Genomic DNA, 25,349 nt, shown 5'->3' on the forward strand with positions numbered 1-25,349 from the left:
TATTGCCGATTGGACAATAAGTATTTTAAAGTGTCTACTATGTGCCAGTAACCATACAAATCTTGGGAATACAAAGAAAGTCAAAACATAGTCACTGGCCTCCAAATTCTTATCTTGGTTATGCTGATTTCACTGTGCATCAGCTCATACAAGTCTTTCCAGGTTTTACTGAAACCATCCCCTTCATCATTTCTTATGACACAAGAGTATTCCATTACAGAATCATAGACTTCTAGAAGTGACTTCATGGGGCTTGTCTAACCTTCCTTCCTATGCAGAGCCTTCTCCTGCAATTCAGAAAACACATGCTGAGTTTTAGTCTTCGTTCTGCCACTAATTTCCTGCGTGGCTACACATAGGCTTTCTCTCTAGGCTTTGATATCCTCATCTATAAAAGAAGGGGGTTGAATTAGCTTGTCAGCTCTTAGGTACTCAATATTTTTTTACTGTATTTTTAGGATCTCCTTGGTAATGAACACAAAATGCAAACTCACATTTCTGTGGAGTTTTAATTCCTCCGAAGTGCCTTCCTTTGGAGGTGAGAAGTGTATGTATTAGTCTTCTCACATTGCAAAGGTGAAAACTAGAGCTCAAAAAGATGTAGCAAGTTAACCAGGGTCACACAGGCAGTCAGTGTAAGTAAGCTAGGATTCAAATCCAAGTTTCCTAATTCTGGTTCCAGCTCAACATTTTAATGTGGATTATATTGTCTTAAGTAGATCTTATGTTCCTGTAAGGCAAGCTCTATGTCTCTGATTTCCTTTATAGAATCTCCTTTCATGCTCAGATTCTAGAACCTTTAGGAGTTTGCTGTATGTGTGAATTAGTAGGTCACTCCAGACACCTTTGCTTCTCCTTGATAAACAATTCCAGTTCTTTTTTTTAAGAGCTATCAAAGTATTGTGTTTCAGCCACCTGGAACTGTTAACTTTAATTACCACATGACACAGGTACACAGACTGTAGAATCAGTAGTTCTGTGAAGGTGACCACAACTGTGCTCTCCTATACACTCTGTAAGCAAACTCTTCATGAGTATGTTTTATGTTTCTTTCAGTTTTTGCTCTTGTAGCCATAATGGTTTTTTATTTACTTATACATCATCTCTTTTTTCACTCCTCATACATTGATTTTTCTCTTTATAGCCCTCAGTTTATGTTTGTTGGACAGCCTCTGTGCTTGCTAGTGTCAGTCTAGCGTAGAGAATAGAATTTGTGAGTTCCTAATGACAATTCTGATGGAGGCCTTGTATATACAACTCCTGGAATTCTGCTAAATTTGATTAAAATCTCAGTCATGCTGGTTGGTTATTAGAGGTAAACCAAATAACTAGATCATTGAACTAATTTTTGATTGAATTTACTAAATTGGTCAAGGGCAACTAGGTGGTGAAGTGGATAGAGTGCTGGCCCTGGAGTCAGGAGGACCTGTGTTGAAATTCACCTCAGAAACTTACTAGCTGTGTGAGCCTGGGCAAGTCACTTAACCCTGTTTGCCTCAGTTTCCTCATCTGGAAAAATGATCTAGAGAAGGAAATGGCAAACCACTGTAGTAGCTTTGCCATGAAAACCCCAAATGGGGTCATGGAGAGTTGGAAATGACTCAATAACAAAAAATTAGTCAAACTTATAATTGAAAGACAAGAGAGAACACATGGAATAGTAGATGGAGAACTGGTCTGGAAGTTTGGGAAGGCCTGGGTTCAAGTCCTATGTCTGACACAAACTGGCTCCGTGACCCAGGGTAAGTCAGTTGACCTCTCAATGTCTCAGGCAACTCTATAAGACTATAAAGTACAGAGCAGGTGCTGTTTCTGCATTGATAGAGGGAGTTTCCTCACTGGGAGCTCCCTACACCAGTGAAATCACAAAAATTTTTTAGAATGAACACAGGCTCCTGGGCCCCTGTCATGTTCTCTCAGGGCCCATTTGTCTGAGTCACATCTTGTGAAAGAAAATTTTTAAAATAGGGCTGAGTGTTATAATGGAAAAAAAATACCTCTGCCTTTGTCAGAGAACCAAAATTCAAATTGCCCCCACCCTTTGATACTTATTATCTTTGTGACTTTGGGTAAGTCATTTAACCTCTTTGAGTCTCAGTTTCTTCATCTGTACAATGATGGTTTTGGACTAGATGGCCTCTCCGTTCCCTTTCAACTATAAATTTGTGAACTTATGATCACAAGTGGTATGTCAGTGTCATACTCCACAGAATCATAGATTTCAGGCTAGAAGGGCCTTTTGTGGTGAGTTAACTTAACCCCCAAATTTTATAGCTTATAAAATGGTGGTCAAAGGAAGTTAAATGTCATACAGGTAGTAAATAGTAGAGCTTGGATTTGAACATAGGTCCTCACACTCCAAATTCAGTGGATGTATACATGTCTTATATCCTGTTTTAGAATGTTGGTGATTCCAAGATTGGATTGCCCTCTCATCCAAAGGGTGGCACAGGACCAATGTTTATTTGTTCACTTACTCATTAATTTGCTCATTATTTCCTACACTGAAATTTTCTTCCAATGCCACATTGTGGCATGGGGATGACCAAGGATTCTTGGAGGCTGTTATAGTATAGTGCAAGCTCTGGAAGGTTCTAAAAGCTAAACTGGCTTTGAAAATAGGCCCAGTGATGCACTGTATATCCATTGACAAAGGACCACTCTAGCCAAGTACTATCAGAAAGCTGCCAGTGATGATTTTTCTTTTGGCCACAACTCACTGAAGACTGTCTAATAAAGCACAGAAGAGTTGTAATCCTCATAAGTGGACGAAGTACCCACAGATCATGGAATCATCGACTAAAAGCTAGAAGGGATTTAAGAGACTATTATGTCTAATCCATTTTAATGATGAGGAAACTGAGGCAAGGAGAAGTGAAATGCCTTGACTAGAGTCATAACTAGTAAAGATATGAGGCAGAATTTGAATCCATATCTCCAAAATCCAGTGCCACACTGCCGGTCTTCAGTGATGAAGTATGAATGTGTTCGTTCTTTAAATGACTGAATTCTAGAAATATGTATGATTAAGAGAGATTAATGCTCACAGATGAATCATGCGAAGAGACTGATGCCACACTCATGTGCCTAACAGCACTGTGATTGATTTCATTCCGTAATCATTCTTCACATCCATTTAGAGAACATCTACTCATCCAAAAAAAAATTAACTTATTGGGTACAAATCTCTGGAGTAAACATTGGGAAAAATACAAAATTTAATGAAGTCCTTAGATCCATGGAGATTACTGTCTTTTAAGAGGATGATATAAATATAGACAGTTATAGTATACGTTATTATATAGTATGTTGAAGTGGCCATGGTCAGAGCCAGGAAGATCTGGGGTCATGTCTCCCTTCTGATACTTATCAGCTGTGTGACTGATGGGCAAATCACTTCAGTACCAGAGCTATCAAACTCAGAGGTGGTGGTACAGAGAGGCTGAAATAGCTGGTCAAACTCCCAAGTTTAGTCAGAACCCAAATAAAACATAATTGGGAAATGCTTAACAAAATAGACAAAAATACAGTACAACATAGATAATTTTAAATTGTAGTTTTCTAAGTCAATATGCTTCCCAAAGGGATCTGTTTCTCTTTGGATTTGACACTACTGCCCTAGGAAACTCACTAAAACTGCAAATTGCATAGAATGTGCTAACCTGCATTGCTACAGAGAGTTTCCTAACCTGGGAATTCTCTTTGCCAATGGAATCCCAGCTCTAGTCCCTTTTGTTAATTTCAAGTAGTGCAAAAAAAAAAAGTGCTATGCAAGATTTAAAGGGGAAGTTATTATAGACTAGAAAGATGGAATAGGCTTCCTGAAGGTGGTCACATTTAAGTCAAGTTTTGAAGGATGGATAGGAATTCAATAAGCAAAAATGGGTTTGGTTAAAGATGGAAGGGAGGATATTCTTAGCATTTTAGGGATAGGGAACAGTATGAACAGTGACACAGAGGAAGGGGAGGACTGAGTTTGTTTGGGCAGCAGAAAGAAGATCAGGCAAACTGGCAAGTAGGGCATGTGGAGGGGCATAGTCTGAGATAAGACTGGAGAGGGAGAGTAGTGTGGAGGGGCTTGAGTGCCAGACAATAGGGAGCCAATGGCCTGATCCCACTTTTCCAGTCTTGTTACACATTATTTTCCTCCAAACACTCTAATGTTTAGTCATACAGACCTTCTGGTTGTTCCTCACACATCTCCCATCTCCATGACTTTCCACTGGCTGTCACTCACACCTGGAATACCTTCCACAACTCCACCTCTTGGAAAATCTCTGGTTTCCTACAAGACCAAGCACAAGTGTGGTCTTGTACGTGAAGCCTTTCTTGGTTCTTACGGCACCTCCCCACTTACTTGCCCCCTTTCCTGGTTATCTTCTATCTGGTTTGTCTTTGTTTTGCATATGCCAATATATGTGCACATTGTCTCCCCTATCAGAATGTAAACTTCTTGAGGGTAGGGACTATTTCATTTTTGTCTATCCCTGGCACCTAGCATAGTCCTTGGCACATAGGAGGAGCTGAATAAATGCTCATGATTGAATAATGAACGAATGATCCTGACAATGGTCTTAAAACATGATTTGGAAAAGGAGGGCAAGACCTATTAAGATACAGTAAAAGTTCAGGTTGGTGGTAATGAGGGCTTGTATTAACATAGTGGCCATGGGAACACTACATGCCTCTTCACCGGCTCTTTCTCATGCTCTTCACCTCTGTCTTCTGGCTTCCCTGGCTTCCTGTAAGATCCAGCTCAAATCCTGCCTTCTGTTAGAGACCTTTCCTAGCCTCAACAAGTGCCTTCCTTCTGAGATTACATCTCCATCTGCACTGCATATATCTTGTATGTACATCATTATTTGCATGTGCTCACTCTCATTAGAATGTAAGCTCCTTGACATCAGGGACCGTGGTTTTGCCTTTCTTTGTGTTCCTAGTGCTCAGCATGGTGCCTAGAACACAGAAAGCATCTAACAAATGCTTGTTGGTGATAATGATACTAAATGCTGTAAGAGTTATCGGGAAGGCAAAAATCAATCATACTTGGTAACTAATTGGCTAGGGAGGCAAAAGAAGGGGAAAAGCCAATGGTAACCCCACTATTATGAACCTGGGAGCCTGAGTGAATGCAGGTGCCACTAACAGAAAACATGAAGTCAGAAGGAATAGCAGCGAGTGGTGGAAATATAAAAAGCTTATTCTGAAGCATGAATAGAGGAAGATGCCAGAAAGAATGGTGGCTATTTTTTCCAGTCAAGAAGCCCAGACAGACTTCATGATATCTAGTGCTGAGACCACCTGGACTGCTACTTTCCTTTTATCAGTTGTGTGAATGGGCTTCCTGAGCTGGTATTCTGGCTCAAAAGACAACTGAGTATTAAGGAATAGGAGAACACACTTTTTGCATTGCAGGCAGCAGCAGATTGAGGTGAATTACATGTCATGGTGTGCAATTTATTGATCCCCAGAAGGTCAATAAGATGACTTGTCAGAAGGGGGGTGTGGATGGTACTGTATGATATGGATTTTCTTTACCTCCTAATTACATTATTTCAATCAAAGTGAAACATGACCAACCTGCAGCTAAATGGAAGGGCTGCTGCCCAATCTGTGCAAATAGAGGTAATGAGTGGTTTGGCCACAGATTTTTTTCTTCTTTTAATGTCAGGTTTGGGATATGAATAAAGATAAGTCTGGACCCATTTTGTGGTTTGGTGGGTGAATTGGAAATCTGGCTTTGTGTAGGCATATATCTGCTATAGACTCTTAGGCTGAGCAAAAGATTCACCTAAGACCTGTGAATACCCTAGGATGCCCTAGGACCACCATGCTTCCATCAGTGTTCCCCCGCCGTTGATGCCTCTCCCTTTCAAGGGATGTTCTCTGTGTACATCTTGCACATTTCTAAGCTTTTATCTGTCTCCCCCATTAGAATGTGTACTCCTTGGAAGAAGGGACTACAGCTTGTTCATATGTTTGGGTTTTGCCTTTCTTTGCATTTCTAGTGCTCAGTACAGTGCCTGGCACATACTAAGTGCTTAATGCTTGTTGACTGATGGTTGGCTGACTGATAATGATGCATGTATTAGCCTGACAACCATTAAACTTGAACCAAACATAGAATACGGGAATGGAAGGGACTCTAGAAGCCATCTAGTCGAGCTTCACCTCACTCCACCAGTCAAACACACATACATTGTACAGTTGAGGAAACTAAAGCCCCTGAAGAAGAAAGAACTCATGCAAGAGAATATAGTAAGTTAACTGCAGAGCTGGTACTAGGACCCAGGACTCTGGCATCCTAGTGCAGGTTCTAATTGGCCTAGCACTAGAATGAATGGAAAAGAATAGAAAAGACTTAGCTTTCCTTGCAATTATTATTTCAAGGTTCATGATCTATTTATTCATTTACTTCCTTGCTTGATTTGGGGAAACTCTGGTGAGTGAATCTAATCCTCTAAAAGGACTCTATGGGGACAGCTAGGTGGTGCAGTGGATAGATAGAGGTCAAGCCTTGGAATCAGGAAGACCTGAGTTCAAATCCAACCTTAGACACTTGACACTAGCTGTGTGACTCTGGGCAAGTCACTTAACCCCATTGCCTAGCCCCTCCCCCAAAAAAGAATAAAAGAACTCTTATGGTCAACTCCTAATTGTCCACGTATCTGAGATTTTATATATATACATACATATATATACATATATATATATGTATATATATACACACACACACACATATATATAGTGTGTGTATACGTATATATATACACATATATTATATATATGTATATATATACACACACACACATATATGTAGTGTGTGTATGTATATATATACACATATATTATATATATATAATATGTGTGTGTAGATAGATAGATATAGATATAGATATAGATATAGATATAGATATAGATATAGATATAGATAGATATAGATATAGATATAGATATAGATATAGATATAGATATATGATCATTGGCCAAATGTGAACCCATGCAGTCTCCCTTTCTTATGAGGTGAGGAGTCAGGGATTGAAAACTGTGTAATATTAACAAAGCTCAAATAAATCAGAAAAATCATGAAGTCAAACACATGCACACAATATCATGCATTCTAAGGCTAACTCTAGAGGATATTTTGATTATCCAGGGTTTTAGACTATGTGTACCACTAACTTCATCCACTGTATAATTGGGAATTCCCTTGTGCAAAAGAACCAGCTATATACACATACAGCACTCTGGACATGGAGTCTAGAAGACCTGGATTTTTAAAAATTCAATATTTTATTTTCTCCCAATTACAGGGAAAAAAACCAGTTTTTAACATTTGTTTTTTTAAAAACTTTTGAGTTCCAAATTCTCTCCCTCCTTCCTTCCTTTCCCTCCCTCACTCATTGAGAAGGCAAGCAATTTGATATAGTTATACATCTGCAGTCATACAAAACATATTTCTATGTTAATCATATTGCAGAACAAAATAAAGGTGAAAAAACAAAAAAAAAATAAAGTAAAGAAGATGTATATTTTAATCTGCATTCAGATTCCATCAGTTCTTTCCTTAGAGATGGATACCATTTTTCATCATAAGTCCTTCAGAATTGTCTTGGATCATTGTATTGATGAGCAGAGTTAAGTCATTCACACTTGGTCTTCATACAACATTTCTATTACTGTACACAGTGTTTCCCTGGTTCTGCTTATTTCACTTCACATCAGTTCATGTAAGTCTTTCCAGATTTTTCTGAGAGCATCCTTCTCATCATTTCTTATTGCATGATAGTATGCCATCACAGTCATATACAACATTCAATATTCCCCAACTGATGGATGTCCTTCAATTTCCAATTCCTTGCCACCACAAAAGAGCTTCTATAAATATTTTTGTGCATATAGGTACTTTTACTTTTGGTGTTTTATCTCTTTGGGATATAGATTTAGTACTGATATGGCTAGATAAAAGGGTATGCCCTTTGGTTATAGTTCCAAATTGATTTCCAGAATGATTGAATCAGTTCACAACTCCACCAACAGTATATTAATGTCTCAATTTTCCCACATCCCCTCCAACATTTCTCATTTTCCTTTTCTGTCATATTAACCAACTGGATTGGTGTGGAGTGATAGCTCAGAGTTGTTTTAATTATGTTTTAATAATGATTTAGAGAATTTTTTCACATTGCTATAGATAGCTTTGATTTCTCTTCTGAAAACTGCCTGTTCATATCCTTTGATCATTTATCAATTGAAGAACGGCTCTTATTTCTATAAACTTGACTCAGTTCTCTGCGTATTTGAGAAAAGAGGTAGAAGACCTGGATTTAATTCATGCCTTAATCAATTAATTAATCAATGAGTATTTATTATGAATCTATTTTGTCCTTATTCTGTATGTTGTTGATGATAGAGTAGCATAGAGAGTGGAGACTTGGCCTCAGAATCAGGAAGATGTAGGTTCAAATCCTACTTCTGATACATATTATCTGTGTGATCCTGGGCATACCACTTAGACTCTCTGTACCTTAGGATTTATTTGCAGAGAAGGTAGTAATCTACATTATGAGAGGAAATTTCTTCATCAGGAATTCCCTATATCAGTGGTCTCTAAAGTGGATAAATGAGGTCATCCTGGGTACTGTAGCTTAATGACAAAGGTATATGACCACCAGTGGGAGGAGGGAGATGAATCACCTACCACCAGCCTTAATCACTCATGGGTTTTGTTTCCAATGCAACAATATCCACCCATATCCACCAACACATCCCTACCATGCAAGCTCTGCTGTGCAATCTTCCAACATTCTCTCTTCTGAGTGAGGTATCGGCCCCTCAGGGAACTTATAACCTAACCCTACATCTTGGCAGCCATAGCAACAGCTATACACATGCCACTGAGAAAATTCTCTTCTCTCTTACCATCTCTTCCATCATACATACATACCACCTGCAGCAGGTGGCTTCAGATGGAGGACTCTGGCTCCTGACAGTGACTACCGAGTAAGAGTCTTGCCTTGCTCCCTTTTAATTTTGGTTGGGATAAAACAAGTGGCCAAGGAAAAACGTGGCTCAGTTGTGAAAGATAACATATCATCACACTTTCTCCCCGAACCCACTCCCTCTTCCAAGTGTCCCTGTTACTGTCAAGGGCATCATTGTCCTTCTAGTTACTAAGATTCACAAAGTCAGGATCATCTTTGACTCCTTCCTCTTCCACATCCCACATATATAATTAGATGCCAAATTGTGTCATTTCTACTTCCTTATCTCTCACATCATCCTCTTTTCTCCATTCACACAGCCACTATCCTAGCATACACTCTCCTCACTTCTTGCCTAGATTATTGCAATAGCATCTTTATTGCTTTCCTTGACTCAAATCACTCCCAGTTCTAATCCATTCTCCACACAGTTACTAAAATAACTTTCCTAAAGTAATAGTCTGACCATGTCAGTCCCCTAATTAACACATTCCACTGCTTTCCTATAGGCTGAATAATCAAATATATTTCATCTTTATCTCATCCTTATCTAATTTCCATTTTTGTTTACATTTCATAATATACAAAATAATTAGTATAGTCACATATGTATAAATAACCACATACATATTGGGTGTGAATATTCAAACATGTTTTGCTAATGGGGTGTATGATTTTAAAAAGTTTGACCTAGACTACTTGACCTTCACCAATGAAGTCACAGGTCTGGTCCCTTCCCAAAATATTTGCATACACACACACACACACATATATATGTATTTATACACACGTGTGTATATCTATCTTCTCTGCTGAAAGAATATAAGCTCCTTGAGAGCAGCCATTGTTTTGTATTATCCTTAAATCTCTAGTGTCTAAGGCAGTTTCTAGCATATAGTAGATGCTTAATTGCTTGTTGATTACTTGATTGCCTCTACCTTTTTCTTTTTTCTTTTTTTTTAGGCAATTGGGGTTAAGTGACTTGCCTAGGGTCACACAGCTAGTAAGTGTCAAGTGTTTGGTCTGAGGCTGGATTTGAACTCAGGTCCTCCTGACTTCAAGGTCAGTGCTCTATCCACTGTGCCACCTAGCTTCCCCCTGATTCTACCTTTTGCTCCTTGTTTTGTCCTCTGAATTCAAATATAATAAGTTTAATCCTTCTTCCATGTTGAAACAATTCAATACACTTAAAGACAGCTATCATGTTTCTCCTAAATATTCCCTTCTCCAGGTGAAACAGTCCCAGTTCCTTCAAATAATCTATACAATTCTGTAAATTCTACAAATAAAAGCTCTCTCAAAGCATCCATTTTGAAAACAGGGAGATGGGAAAGCTAAACATTTTATGATACTTCTTTATTGATATTGTTATTTTCTTAATATTTTATACCTTTTAATGATATAGCTTTTTGAGGAAGATATGCAGAAGTCTTGGAGCCCACCAAAACCTCTTCTTATTCCTCCTCGCTTGCAGCCTCACTGGGCATTCATATCAGGTTTAAACTCTCAGACATTTTAATTGTTTTTTTTTTCCACTCCTGACTTCTGTAGGAACTTCATACAGAACCCCACTCTGAGCAACTACCGGAGGGACAGTTGATAAGTTAACACAGAGTTACCCTGAATACCATAACATATGACTCCCCCCAACACTACCAAGTATTTATACTTATATGAGTGATCTTAAAAACAAAAATTTTGGTATCTCCCATCCTTTCTCCTCACACTCCAAAAGTGGAATTTCTTTTTTCTTACTTTTAAAAAATATTCTTATTGACGTAATTTGTTTCTCACCATCATTCATTTCATTCATCTTCATTTCCAAATGTATCCCTTTCCCCTCATTCATTAAGCCATCCCTTGTAACAAAGATTTAAAAAGAAGGGAAAAGTTTAGCAAAATCAATCAATATATAAGTTATTCAACAATATTCTGCAAAGTGGGTCAGAATATTTTCTCAGTCCTTCTCCTGAGCCAAGCTTAGTCATTCAAATCACCTAGTGGTGGAATTTCAGGCATGGCTTCATATGGTAGAGGGAAGAAATTTTTGGTCAAGGGCTGCCTTGCTGGTGGTACTCACACTGTGGAGTTTATGAGGTGTTCAGGGAGGACTAGCACCTCTGGTATGAGGGCTTCTTGAGCCCATTTCAGGGCTGCTCATTCACCATTGGTATCTACCTTTCACCCAATTCTCACCTGCGTCTTCAAGAAGCTGTAGCATGTGCAGCAACTATACTCAAGTAAAACTGTATGTGGGCTAAACCTGACTGAGAGTATCTGACAGTCCTCAAACCTGTTTGCAAATTAGGGAGATGTCTACTCTAAGCATGTAAAGACTTCCCCTGGCAGAATAGGTAGATGAGAACAATTTGTTCCAATGGCCATGCAGGAGGCTGAAGCAGGCACAGTAGAGCTCTTAAAGCTTGGTCAGGTATCAAAAATTCCGAGGTGGCACTGCATCCCAGGCCATTGCCACTTGTTCTGACTTTTGTCTTGCCACTGGACTTCGATGACTCTGGAAGAGAGAATGAAGCTGATGACTTCATACAATTCTGCCTCACTTAAATCCAATGCATGCACAAGTCCATACATCACTCCCATGATGTCATTGGTCTTCTTTGAAAATGAAGGAAGAACAACAATTCACACTATATCATGGGAGCTTCATGAAGCCAGACCTGACAGAGAATATTATGAAATGAGACTGGAAAATGGATCTTTTCAAAGAGAAAACCTGCTCTACTCAATAAGACGGATGGTTTTGACCTGTACTTGAGTGTCTGCTGTTGGCATTTTGAATTATAACAAGATTTTTTCCCCCTCTCTCCTCTTTGTTATCTGCCCACAGGGGTAAATGAAGAGATGCCTACTATTTAGAGATTTATAGACTAAAATTTCACTTTAAAAAGCCCCAATCTAGGGCAGAGCTCAGATGGTGGAGTAAAAGCAGCGACTTCCTTGAGCTCTCCCTCAAACCCCTCCAAATACCTACAAAAATGGCTCTAAACAAATTCTAGAGCAGCAGAACTTACAAAAAGACAGAGTGAAACAAATTTCTACCACAAGAAAACCTGGATGGTTGATGGGAAAGGTCTGTTATGCCAGGTTGGGAGAGGAGCACAGTTCATCATGGGCTGCATAAGCAAAGATGGGGCCTGAGGAAACCTAGAGCAGGCTCAGGAGACTGAATCATGGGCAGCTATAGTGGTTTCCAGTCTTCTCAACCCACAAACTCCAAAGACAACTTACAAAGTCACTGGGAAAGGTCTGTTGGACCTAGGGGAGAGAGAAGCATGGTCCAGCCCTGGCCCTAGAGCAGCCTTGAGCAGTGGACAAAGCAGACACGGCCACAGTAGCAGTGGTTGCTTCCAGAGCTCTCAGCCCACAAATGGTATGGAGATAAAGCTGCTGATCAGAGGGAGATTGCAGGGATCTGTTTGCTGGCACTGAGGCAGGATTCTCTTGCTTTGCCTGTGCTTGGATCTGGGTTGCAATCCTGGGTGATGGTTCTGTCATGGTATGCTTGTGGTGGTAAAGAAGGAATCCTTCTCACAGTTCCAAGGCAAAAAATAGTGCTTGAGGTCACTCATAGACCACAGCACAGGCCAGGAAAGGAGTAAACACCTCGCCCCTTATCGTACCACTTTGGCAGAACTGAAAATTTATAGGTCCCTAGAAGTAGCTATGAAAACAGCTGTACACATCCCCTGAAGCTTGGGACAGTACACCCTCCACACTGGAAGCAGAGCCCTACCTTAACAAAGATTTGAAGAGTTAAGTAATTGGCTGGGAACATGAGCAAACAGAGGCCAAAAACTCAGACTATAGAGTCTTACTTTGGTGACAAAGAAGATCAAAACATACAACCAGAAGAAGACAACAAAATCAAAGCTCCTACATCCAAAGCCTCCAAGAAAAATATGACTCAATCCCCAGGCCATGGAAGAGCTCAAAAAGGATTCTGAGAGGCAAGTAAGAGAAGTAGAGGAAGAACTGGGAAGAGAAATGAGAGTCATGCAAGAAAATCATGAAAAATGAGTCAACAATTTGCTAAAGGAGACCCAAAAAAATACTGAAGAAAATAACACCTTAAAAAATATACTAACCCAAATGGCAAAAGAGGTCCAAAAAGCCAATGAGGAGAAGAATACCTTAAAATGCAGAATTGGCCAAATGGGAAAGGGGGTCCAAAATGTCATTTAGGAAAATAATTGCTTGAAAATTAGAATGGAGCAAATGGAAGCTAATGACTCTATGAGAAATCAAGAAAACATAAAACAAAACCAAAAGAATGAAAAAAAAAATAGAAGACAATGTGAAATATCTAATTGGAAAAAAAAAACTGACCTGGAAAATAGATCCAGGAGAGATCATTTAAAAATTTTTCAACTATCTGAAAACCATCATCAAAAATAAGAGCCTAGACATCATCTTTCAAGACATTATCAAGGAAAACTGCCCTGAGATTCTAGAAGCAAAGGGTAAAATAGAAATTGAAAGAATCCACTGATCACCTCCTCAAAGTGATCCCCAAAGGAAAACTCTTAGTACTATTATAGCCAAATTCCAGAGTTCCCAGGTCAAGGAGAAAATGTTACAAGTAGTCAGAAAAAACAATTCAAGTATTGTGGAAACACAATCAATATAACACAAGATTTAGCAGCTTCTACATTATGGGATTGGAGGCCTTGGAATAGGGTATTCCAGAGGTCAAAGGAGCTAGGATTAAAACCAAGAATCACCTACCCAGCAAAGCTGAGGATAATCCTTCAGAGGGAAAAACTGAGACTCAGTGAAATAGAAGACTTTCAAGCATTCTTGCTAAAAAGACCAGAGCTGAATAGAAAATTGGACTTTCAAATACAAGACTCAAGAGAAGCATGAAAAGGTGATCAGGAAAGAGAAATAGTAAGGGACTTATTAAAGTAGAACTGTTTATATTCCTACATGGGAAGATAATATTTGTAACTCATGATACCTTTCTCAGTACTAGTAGTTGGAGTGTATATATATGAAGAGATGGTATCTAATAAAATTAAGGGGTGAGAGAGGACTATACTGGGAAAAGGAGAAAAGGAGAGGTAGAATGGGGTAAATTATCTCACATGAAATAGGCAAGAAAAAGTTTTACAATGGAGGGAAAGAGGAGGGAGATGAGAGGGAATGAGTAAACCTTACTCTTACTGGATTTGGCTTAAGGAGGGAATAACATACACACTCAATTGGGTATGGAAATCTATCTTACCCTACAGGAAAATTGGGGAGAAGGGGATAAGAGAAGGCGGGGAGATGATAGAAGGGAGATCAGATCGGGGAAGAGGGTAATCAGAAGCAAACACTTTTGAGGAGGGACACGGTCAAAGGAGAGATTAGAATAAATGGGGGGTTGGGGTAGGATGGAGGGAAATATAGTTAGTCTTTCATAACATGACTATTATGGAAGTGTTTTGCATGGCTACACAAGAAAAGAGGGGGAAAAGCCCCAATCTATCATGGAAGATTTAAGGATGACAATTTGAATATTTGGAGGCACTCACCTGTACATTACTAAATACTACTCATGCAGATGGTATACCACAGTATCAATGGCAGTAGGTACCTTTTTGTCTGCCTGTGAAGGGTTGACCATTGTTGTTCCTGACTAGGGAAGGGACAGCTGTAATTAAAATCCCTCATAAAGTCTGCTTGGTATGGAAGTTATTTTTAAATGGAAAACAAAGAATGGGTTTGGAAGGCAATGTTGTAGGGAGCAATAAAGGACTGGAGGCATCCCAGAAAATCAGAGGCAAGCTGCACCTCAGCATAACAGGAGGAGGTCCTGAGACCCAGGTTGGTAGAGAATGCAAGTGCCAACACAGGACCTCCCCCCAACAAGAACCTCAATACAGGCAGGGGAGCTGGTAGACACCAGCTCAGAAAACCACCATGGATAACAGGGCTTTCCTGCAGCCAAATCACCCAGTGCCTCAACACAACTCTGAGAAGCAGAACTCCAGAAGACAAAGCTCCAAGCTGACAGACAAGCTCAAAGGGAAATATGAACTGGTCTCAAGCTCAAAAAGCCTTCTTGGAAGAATTCAATAAGGATTTAAAAAGTCAAATAAGAGAGGTAAAAGAAAAATTGTGAAAAGAAATGAGAGGAATGCAAGAGAGAGTCAATAGCTTGGAAAAGGAAAGACAAAAATTAACTATAGAAAATAAGTCTTAAAAAAGTAGAATTGGCCAAATGGAAAAGGAGGCACAAAAACTCACTGAAGAGAACTCCTTAAAAAGTAAAATGGGCTGAATGGAAAAGGAGGTACAAAATCTAATAGAAGAAAACAGCTCATCAAAAATTAGAATGGGACAAGTGGAAGCTATGAATCTATGAGAGAGCAAGAATCAGTCAAACAGAAACAAAAGAATAAAAAAAAAAGATGACAACATAAAATGCCTCATTGATAAAACAACTGACCTGGAAAATAGATCCAGGAAAAACAATTTAAAAATTAGTAGTCTACCTGAAAACATGATGAGAAAAAGGGCCTGGACAGCATCCTTCAGGAAATCATCAAAGAAAAATGCCCTGAGGTCCTAGGACCAGAGGGCAAATTAGTCATAGGAAGAATCTATCTATCACCTCCTGAAAGAGATCCCAAAATGAAAATGCCAAGGAATATTGTAGCCAAATTCCAAAATTACCAGATCAAAAAGAAAATACTGCAAGCAGCCAGAAACAATTTAAATATCATGGAACCACAGTCATGGGTACCCAGGACCTTGCAGCTTCTACATTAAAAGATTGGAGGGTACGGAATACAATATTTTGTTAGGCAAAGGAGCTTGGATTACAACCAAGGATCAACTACCCAGTGAAATTGAGCATAATCTTTAGAGGAGGATATGGATATTCAATGGAATAGGTGACTTCCAAACCTTCCTGATGAAAAGATCAGAGCTCAACAGAAAATTTGATCTTCAAATACAAGACACAAGAGATACATAAAAAGGTAAACAAGAAAGAAAACAGCAACAATGTATGATTATTAATAAAGGCAAACTACTTACATCCCTACAAGGGAAGACAACACTTACAATTCTTGAGAATTGTAATGTTATTATGACATTTAAAAAGAGGTATACTTAGGCAGAGGGTGTAGGTATAAGTTGCCTTTGACATGGTGGTAAAAAATCTAATTAAGTGGTGAAAAGGAATTGTACTGTCAGAAGAGGAAAGGAGGAGGCAGACAAGGATAAATTACATTGCATGAAAAGGCACAAAAATCTAATAAAGCAGAGGTAAAGAAGGGAGGGAAATGAGCATTGTTTGAAGCTTACTCTCATCAGATTTCATTCAAAGGGGGAAAAACATAATCACTTAGGTATAGAAATCTAACACCCTATAGTAAGTAGGAGGGGAAAGGGGAAAGCAAAATGAGGGGGTGAATAGAAGGGAGGGAGAAGTAGAAAGGGTAAAGGGGAAGAAAAGGGAGGGGGCTAATAGAAGGGAGGGCAGACTGAGGGCGGCAGCGATGTAAAGCAAAACTCTACTGAGGAGGGAAAGGGAGAAAGGAGAGAAAAAAAATAAACAGTGGATGGGGGGAATAGGATGGAGAGAAAGATAGTAATCATAACTGTGAATGTGAATGGGATGAAGTCTCTCATAAAATGGAAATGGATAGCAGAGTGGAGTAAGAACCATAATCCTACAATGTTTTGGTTACAAAAAATACATTTGAAGCAGAGGGATACACACAGAGTAAAGGTAAAAGGCTGGAGTAGAATATATCATGCTTTAGCTGAATAAAAAAAAAGCATTGGTAGCAATCTTGATCTCAGACAAAGCAAAAGCAAAAATAGATTTAATCAAAAGAGATAAGGAAGTAAACTACATCCTGGTAAAAGGTACTATAGATAATAAAGTAATATCATTGCTAAACATATATGCACCAAGTGGTATAGCATCCAAATTCGTGAAGGAGAAGTTAAGGAAGATACAGGAAGAAATAGACAGCAAAACTATACTAGTGGGGGACCTCAACCTCCCCCTCTCAGAACTAGATAAATCTAACCACAAAATAAACAAGAAGTTAAGGAGATCAATAGAATCTTAGAAAAGTTAAATATTGTTGACCTCTGGAGAAAACTGAATGGGGATAGAAAGGAATATACCTTTTTCTCAGTGATACATGGCACTTACACAAAAATTGACCATATGCTAGGGCATAAAAACTTCACAATTCAATGCAGAAAGGCAGAAATATTAAATGCATCCTTTTCAGATCATGATGCAATAAAAATCCACATGTAATAAAGGGCCATGGAAAGATAGACTAAAAATTAATTGGAAGCTAAATAACCTAATCCTAAAGAATGAGTGGGCCAAAAAACAAATCATAGAAACAATCAATAATTTCATCCAAGGGAATGACAATAATGAGATAACATACCAAAACTTATGGGATGCAGCAAAAGCAGTCCTTAGGGGAAGTTTTATATCTCTAAATGCTTACATGAATAAAATAGAGAAAGAAGAGATCAATGAATTGGGCATGCAACTAAAAAAGCTAGAAAAAGAACAAATTTAAAATCCCCAATTAAATACCAAATTAGAAATACTGAAAACCAAGGGAGAGATTAATAAAATTGAAATTAAGAAAAATATTGAACTAATAAATAAAACTAAGAAATAGTCTTATGAAAAAAATAAAATAGATAAACCTTTGGTTAATTTGATTTAAAAAAAAAAAGACAAAAGAAAACCAAATTACCAGTATCAAAAATGAAAAGGGTGAATTCACCACCAATGAAGAGGAAATCAAAACAATAATTAGGAGCTATTTTGCCCAACTGTATGCTAATAAATTTGACAATCTTAGTGAAATGGATGAATATTTACAAAAATATAAATTGATTAGATTAACAGAAGAGGAAATAAAATACTTAACCCCATTTCAGAAAAAGGAATTGAATGAGCCATCAATGAACTCCCTAAGAAAAAATCTCCAGGGCCAGATGGATTTACAAGTGAACTCTGTGAAACATTTAAAGAACAACTAATTCCAATACTATATAAACTATTTGGGAAAATAGGTGAAGAAGGAGTCCTACCAAATTCTTTTTATGATGCAAATATAGTGCTGATACCTAAACCAAGAAGAGCCAAAACAGAGAAAGAAAATTATAGAACAATTTCCCTAATGAATATAGACGCAAAAGTTTTAAATAAAACATTAGCAAAGATATTAGAACAACTCATCTGGAGGACAATACACTATGACCAGGTGGGATTTATACTAGAAATGCAGGGCTGGTTCAATATTAGGAAAACTCTCAGCATAATTGACCATATCAACCCACAAAACTAACAGAAATCATATGATTATCTCAATAGATGCAGAAAAAGCATTTGACAAAGTATAACACCCATTCCTATTAAAAATACTAGAGGGCATAGTAATAAATGAAGTCTTCCTTAAAATGATAAGTAGCATCTATCAAGAACCATCAGCAAGCATTATATGTAATGGGAATAGGCTAGAACCATTTCCAATAAGATTGGGGGTGAGACAAGGATGTCCATTATCACCACTGTTATTCAATATTATGCTAGAAATGTTAGCTGTAGCAATTAGAGAAGAAAAAGAAATTGAAGGAATTAGAATAGGCAAAGAAGAAACAAAGTTATCAGTCTTTGCAGATGATATGTTGGTATATTTAGAGAATCCTAGAGAATCAACTAAAAAATTACTTGAAATAATAAACAAATTTAGCAAAGTTGCAGGATATAAAATAAACCCACACAAACAATAGGCATTTCTATACATTACTAACAAAACCCAGCAGCAAGAGATAGAAAGAGAAATTCCACTTAAAATTACTGTAGACATTATAAAATATTTGGGAGTCTACCTGCCAAAACAAACCCAGGAACTATATGAACACAATTACAAAACATTTTTCATGCAAATAAAGTCAGATCTAAATAATTGGGAAAATAACAGTGGGTCATGGGTAGGCCCAGCCAATATAATAAAAATGACAGTCCTACCTAAATTAATTTACTTATTCAGTGCCATACCAATCAAACTACCAAAAATCATTTTATAGAGCTAGAAAAAATAATAACAAGATTCATTTGGAAGAACAAAAAATCCAGAATATCAAGGGAACTAATGAAAAGAAATTCAAGGGAAGGTGCCCTAGCTGTATCAGATTTTAAATTGTATTATAAAGCAGCAATCATCAAAACTACTTGGTACTGGCTAAGAAATAGAGTGGTGGATCAGTGGAATAGATTAGGCATGCAAGATAAAACAGTCAAGGACTATACTAATCTATTATTTGATAAATCCAAAGATTCCAGCTTCTAGGATAAGAAATCACTATTTAACAAAAGCTGCTGGGAAAACTGGAATGATGTATGGCAGAAACTGGGCATAGACCAACATCTTATACTCTATATAAAGTCAACATAAGTACATGATTTAGATATAAAGACTTATACTATAAGCAAACCAGAAGAGCAAGGAGTAGTTTACCTTTCATATCTAGGGAGAAGGAAAGAATTTATTACCAAAAAAGAGAAATGTTATGAAATGCAAAATAGATAATTTTGATTACATTAAGTTGAAAAGTTTTTGCACAAAGAAAGCCAATGCAACCAAGATTAGGAGGGAAGCAGAAAACTGGGAAAGAATTTTTACAAGTGTCTTTGATAAATCCCTCATTTCTAAAATATATAGAGAACTGAGTCAAAATTTTTTTTGCCTTTTTATTTATTTATTTTTTATGATTAGTTAATTTATTTTTAGTTTTCAACATTCACTTCCATAAGATTTTTAGCTTTAAATTTTCTCACTTCCCACTTCTTTCCTTCCCCCCTCCCCTGACTGTACAATCTGACAGAGGCGCTCTCTCTCTCTCTCTCTCTCTCTCTCTCTCTCTCTCTCTCTCTCTCTCTCTCTATATATATATATATATATATATATATATATAATATATATATATATATTCATATTAAGCTTATTTTCCTATTAGCCATGATGTAAAGAACAATTAGAATTAATGGGAGGAACCAGGAGAATGAAGCAATAAAACAAAACAACAAAGGAAAAGGAGAGCAAATAGTATGTTCCATCTGCATTAGGACTCCAAATTTCTTTCTCTGGATGTGGATAGCAATTTCCCCGAGTCTTTTGTAGTTGTCTTAGATTCTTATGAATCAAATATATGACTGCAAGTCATTCTCCAATTGACAAATGGTCAAAGGATATGAACAGGCAGTTTTCAGAGGAAGAAACTAAAGCTATCATATGAAAAAATGTTCTAAATCACTGTTGATTAGAGAAATGAAAATCGAAATGACTCTGAGGTACCACATCACAACTATTAGAGTGGCTAACATGACAAAATAAGGCAGTGATAAATGTTGGAGAAGATGTAGGAAAATTGGAACACTAATGCATTGTTGGTGGAGTTGTGAAATGATTTCGACCATTTTGGAGAATAATTTGGAACTATGCCCAAAGAACTATGGAATTGTGTACTCCCTTTGACCCAGAAATACCACTTCTAGCTCTGTATCCCTAAGAGATCATAAAAATGGGAAAAGGACCCATATGTACAAAAATATTTATAGCAGCTCTTTTTGTGGTAGCAAAGAATTGGAAATTGAGGGGATACCCATCAATTGGGGAATGGCTGAACAAGGTGTGGCATTTGAATGTAATGGAATACTATTGTACTATAAGAAATGATGAGCAGGCAGACTTCAAAAAAACCTGGAAAGACTTACATGAACTGATGTAAAGTGAAATGAGCAGAACCAGGAGAACATTACACACAGTAACAGCCACATTGTGGAATGACTGACTTTGGTAGACTTGGCTCTTCACAGAAACACAAGAATCTAAGACAACTCCAAAAGACTCACGATGGAAATTGCTATCCACACTCAGAGAAAGAAATATAGAGTCTGAATGCAGATGGAAGCATACTATTTGCTCTTCTTTTCCTTTATTGTTTTGTTTTATTGCTTTGGTCTTGTGGTTCCTCCCATTAGTTCTAACTGTTCTTTACATCATGACTAATGGGAAAATATGCTTACCATGAACGTATGTGTAGAGCTTATTTCTTATTGTACATTGTCTTGGGGGTAGAGAAAGAAGTGGTAGGGGGATAAAATTTTAAACTCAAAATCTTATGGATGTGAATGTTGAAAATTAAAAATAACTTATCAAAAAACAAAGAGAGAGAGAGAGAGAGAGAGAGAGAGAGAGGAGAGAGAGAGAGAAGAGAGAGAGAGAGAGAGAGAGAGAGAGAGAGAGAGAGGAGGAGGAGGAAGGAAGGAAGGAAGGAAGGAAGGAAGGAAGGAAGGAAGGAAGGAAGAAGGAAGGAAGGAAGGAAGGAAGGAAGGAAGGAAGGAAGGAAGGAAGGGAGGGAGGAAGGAAGGAAGGAAGGAAGGAAGGAAGGAAGGAAGGAAGGAAGGAAGGAAGGAAGGAAGGAAGAAAAAGCTGTGTTGTCCAACTGTCCAGTTCCCGTTTGGTCCCCAGTGAGAGCTCCTTTTCTACACCCAGAGGTTGCTGTTTATCCTTCATTCTCAAAGAAGCCATAGCATCAGGAAGGTGATGCCATGATCTTTCCCTATGTCTGTAAGAGGAAACATGGTCTGGTAGGAAGATCTCTAGACTATGGGTCAAGAGCATGGGGTTATAGTTGGGTGAACCTGAGTTTCAGTTTCCTTATCTGTAAAATAGATGCATAACAGCCTCTCAGGGTTGATATGAGAGCCAAATGGGCTCCCCATAACATTCACCATAAGTGTAAAGCATGGAATAAGGAGGTGATAGTACTGCCTTATTCAGCCCTGGTTACTCCACATTGGTCCATATAGAATGCATTTGCTTTTCATGTGGTTCACACGGTGTACAATCAGATATAGGTTCTACATATACATTCATGTCAAGCATATTTTACCATCAGTTACGATGCAGAGAACAATTAGAACTAATGGAAGGAACCATAAGAATGAAGCAATAAAACAAAACAACAACGGAAAAGGAGCGCAAATAGTATGCTTCCGCCTGCATTCGGACTCCACATTTCTTTCTCTGGGTGTGGATAGCAATTTCCATCATGAGTCTTTTGAAGTTGTCTTATATGTAAAATGGAACATAAGCAAAGGCGAATAACCAGGATTGTTAGGGGATTGGGTTTTAAACTTAGTTGAGGATTTTTAGACTGAAGAAGAGGAGGGGGCATGAGAGCTGTCCATATATTTGAAGGACTGTCATGTGATACAGCACAGGGCCTGGATTCAGGAAGACTCTTCTGCCTGAGTTCAAATTCAGCCTCAAATACTGACTAGCTATGTGATCCTGGGCAAGTCACTTAACCCTATTTACCTCAATTTACCTCATCTATAAAATGAGCTGGAGAACAAAATGGCAAATCACTCTAGTATCTTTGCAAGAAAACTCCAGATATGCTCACAAAGACAAATGACTGAATAGCAACAAGCCTCTAAGGTCCCTTCAAACTCTAAATCTATGATTCTATGAAACTAAAGTAAATACCTCCAGATACCTCTTTCAGACACATAATGACCCTTCTCTGATTTAATTCAATCTCACTAAAATTACTTTAAATGTGTTAACAACAACAACAACAGCAACAACATTTTCTGTCAGTGTGTTTATTAAAGAAAAAGATCACCTGGAAATAAAATCCCTTTCCAGGAAATCATAAAGCACATGAATTTATAGAATCCTAGGATTTAGAGAAGAAAGGGGTCCTAATGACCATCTAGTCCAACTCTCTCCTTTTACACATGAAAAAACTGTGACATAAAGGAGGACATAACTTACTCAAGCTCACACAGGTAGTAAGAGGCAGAACCAAGATTCAAACCCAAGTCTAGTAACAGCATCATGATTAGTTCTTACCTTAATGTATTTCCCTACTCCCTACCCAGACCCACAATTCCTGGCAAATACAGCAACCCATAATTTTGCAAGCTTCTTGAGGGACACAGAGAAGGCTAGTCCAGACAGATGACTAATTGGAGCATTATGGATCGACTTGACAAGTAGAAAGACATAGCAGCCAAGGGAAACACTGGTTTAGAACATAGACTCATTTGCAAACAGAACTGTAACCAGAAATTTTTGAGTCATAGGAAAGGCAAGTAACAAAAAGACTGCCTAGGGCAAAAACAAAGCAAAGCACACATTCATATTCTGCTGGAAAAAGCACCATGGAGAGTGGCGGGCCAACAGGCTACATAAGAGATTACCCGGGATACAGCTTCCAACATGCACAATCTGGTGGTTTCCAATTTTAACAAATTATTCTTGCTAACTAGGTGTTAATCTAAGTTGTTTCTGTGTTGATGGACTACATATTCTATGCATATTTCTAAATTTCAAAAGTCCCTCTTGCTCTACTTTAGTTATATCTCTGTTCTCAAAACCTTACCAGGAAGAATGCTGGATAATTATGAGCAGAACAATCTTGTTTTATTTTTAAATTTTAGTTATATATTTTTAATGAACAAAAATGTATTTCCTCTCCCTCCCACCTTTCTACTTCCACTGGAAAAAGAAAAAAAATTAAAACCTTTAAGAATAAGCATTGCCTAACAAAACAAATTCCCACATTGTCCATGTCTAAAAATTGTCATGTCTCTGTGTTGATCATAGTTCTTAAGTCTTTCAAAGTTGTTTTTCTTTACAATGTTGTCATTGTGTAATTTGTTCTGCTTCTGCTCACTTTACTCTGCATCAGTTCATACAAGTCTCCCCAGGTTGTTCTAAATCATCCCTTTTGTCATTTCTTACAGCACAACATTTTATTACATTCACATACCACAATTTGTTCAGCCATTCCCTAGACGATGGGACCATCTTGCTTTCTAGTTCATTGCCACTACAAAAAGAACTGTGCTAAATGTTTTTTGAATATAGGATCTTTTCCCTCTTTCTTTGACCCCTTTGAGTATATAGGTCTAGTATTTTTGTTGCTAAGTCCAATGGTATGCCTAGTTTAACAACTTTGAGAGTACAGTCCCAAATTGCTTTCCAGAGTGGCTGGAAAAATTCTCAACTCCACCAATAGTGTCTTAATTTTTATAATAGTGCATTATTTGCATGATTTCCTGCAGCCCCTCTGAAATTTGTTGTTAAGTATGAGTTATCCATGTAGGTTATGTGAATGTTCACATAGGTTTATCTAAATGCAACTCATGATGAGAGAAATGATTATTAATAACCAATATCTTGGGGAGATTCAGAAGCTCTCCCCTTCTTCCAAATTCCCATTTTAGAAAGTTCAGTCTTTTGAAGGACATTACTGATAATGAAATTCCATTAACTCTCCTTATCTTGGTCAGATCCCACCCAACCTTACAAGGAATTTAATCTAGGGTGAAAAGTCCATTGTGTTCTACTCAAGATTCAGTGGAGACATCTTTTTGTCTAGATAGCCCAAAGCTGGGAGTGGCTTGATATAGAGACATTTTCTTAGTCTAAGGGTGACACAATGATGTCACATCAGCCCCTCATTGGAAGGGTATATAAACTGTGAGTCCATTGTCTTTGGTCTTAGAGAGACAGCCAAATGATCATCCTTTTATTAATAACCTGTTGGTCTTATTAATAAAATGATTAAATTATCCAAAAACTATCTCTCTCAAACCTTTTTAATCATCACCATGGGAAAGTGTGCATAAAATATCTTTGAAATTTTACCCACCCCTCTGCAAGAGTGACTTTGACAATTGCTCGAAGCAAACCATAAGATTGTGGTCACAAAGTTGGCTGCTCTCCTCTCCTCAGAAAAAAAGGGGTATTGGGTTTATATCATACCTACATGTCTCTTAAATATTTTTAGTTTAGGGGAAATTATTTTGTTTTCAGGTTCAAGCTGCTTCCCTGGTCACTATGACTTAAAGATGAAGGGGTATGGCTAATATCCAAATACATGGTTCTTTCTCACTAAATGCTAGTTACACAAAACAGGTAAAACATAAAGGGAAGACCCTCTCCCAAGTGAGAATGAGAACTCAACTTATCTGAGATATTTCCCTATCTTATCCAGAGAGAAATTCCTTAAATTTTCTAAGAAGGTAGGCTAGAAGTCAGAGACATGTTGAAGGGTTGGCTCCTTTACATGTCTGCTGCTTCCCAAGTCTTTCTCCCTGTGTTTCTCCTTAAAGAGGGTCTGGAATCATGTGTGTCCTCTCCCTAAGTAGAAAGTAAGAAGACAGTTTCTTTTCTCCCAAGTCTCCAGATAGCTGAAGATACAATGTTGAATCATAATTCTCTCCACCAATAAGGAGAGATATGCAAATTATTCAAGCTTGAACCAAGGGCTATATTGTCATTT

The sequence above is a fragment of the Phascolarctos cinereus genome, unplaced genomic scaffold, assembly GCF_003287225.1.
Source record: "Phascolarctos cinereus isolate Bilbo 61053 unplaced genomic scaffold, phaCin_HiC Scaffold_2;HRSCAF=192, whole genome shotgun sequence".
Taxonomy (NCBI): Eukaryota; Metazoa; Chordata; class Mammalia; order Diprotodontia; family Phascolarctidae; genus Phascolarctos; species Phascolarctos cinereus.